The sequence below is a fragment of the Gekko japonicus genome, unplaced genomic scaffold (genome assembly GCF_001447785.1).
Source record: "Gekko japonicus isolate JY-2015 unplaced genomic scaffold, Gekko_japonicus_V1.1 scaffold5678, whole genome shotgun sequence".
NCBI lineage: Eukaryota > Metazoa > Chordata > Lepidosauria > Squamata > Gekkonidae > Gekko > Gekko japonicus.
Genome location: NW_015169355.1, coordinates 44,369 through 45,487, shown reverse-complemented (window position 1 = coordinate 45,487; position 1,119 = coordinate 44,369).

Here is a 1,119-nt window from a genome sequence, read left to right as displayed (position 1 = left end):
TTAACCACTTGAGCCACCGCAGCTTATAGCAGTTACAGCAGGTTTAGTTACAGCAGTTACAGCAGGTTTATTTTTAAGTTAACAAATATTTTAAAGTAAATCTTAGTATAGGGCTTTAACTAGGCCAGTGGTAGGAGAACAAAAAGAGGCCAGGTTTGTCTTCACATAAAACAAGGTTTAAGTAGTGTTTAATTTTTTAAAAAGTAGTGTACTGTGTTGTGTTTGTTCTCTGACTTATGACTGACCTTTGGTGAAGCCAGGCACTCCCCCCCTCCACTTTCAGATGGGTTTTCAATTAGGGAGCTTTTCCTGAATCCACAAGGGAATCAGGTGGTTCCAGTAGAATCTAGATAGGAGTAGTTCAAAACCCAAAAAACGTTTTAAAAGGTTTGAACAAGCCATCTCGAGGATAGTCTTTAAACCATAGTCAGAGTCAGTGTAGGAATTCACTAGTAATAAAAAAAACAAACCCAGGAAAAACGTGACGCGAGGCTAGGGTTAGGCTCTACTGAAAGAAAGAAAAAAAAAAGGTTTTCGGTGGGAGGGTTTATAAAAAGGTGTGAGGGCTGTTTTAGGGTCAGGTGACAGTGCAGGTAAGTTAGGTGCCTCATACCCTCCCCACAAGTTAGCCTGAGTTTGGCCAGGGGTACCATGAGCGGCAGGAAGGAAACGCAGAAGGGTCCTTGGGGGTAAGGCAAAGGAGAAGACTGGAGAGGTGGAGGCCATCTTGTGGGTGATTCCCATCCATCAATCAGGGAGGCAGGAACTCTTCAAAAACTTCCTGTTTCCTGTGGTGGGAGTCACCCCAGTTTCAGTTTCTTTCCTGCCTCAAGAGGGAGAGCAGCTAGTTAGGCTTTGCCTATCTGTTTTTTGCCTATCTCTTAAATACTAACTTCTCTCTGTTTTCCTTTTCTATCTTTTGGACTCTAAAATATCTGTTCTTTATTCTCTCTACAATTCTGCCACTTTCCTCTCCCCCCCCCCCTCCTGTTGATTTCTAAGGAGGTATTCAACTGCAGCACCTATCCCTAGGCTGCATTGTACGGTCTGCCGGAGAGCTATGGACCCCAGACAAATGGAAAACGGTTTCCTCCTAACACCAGAGGCCAATTTGGCTGG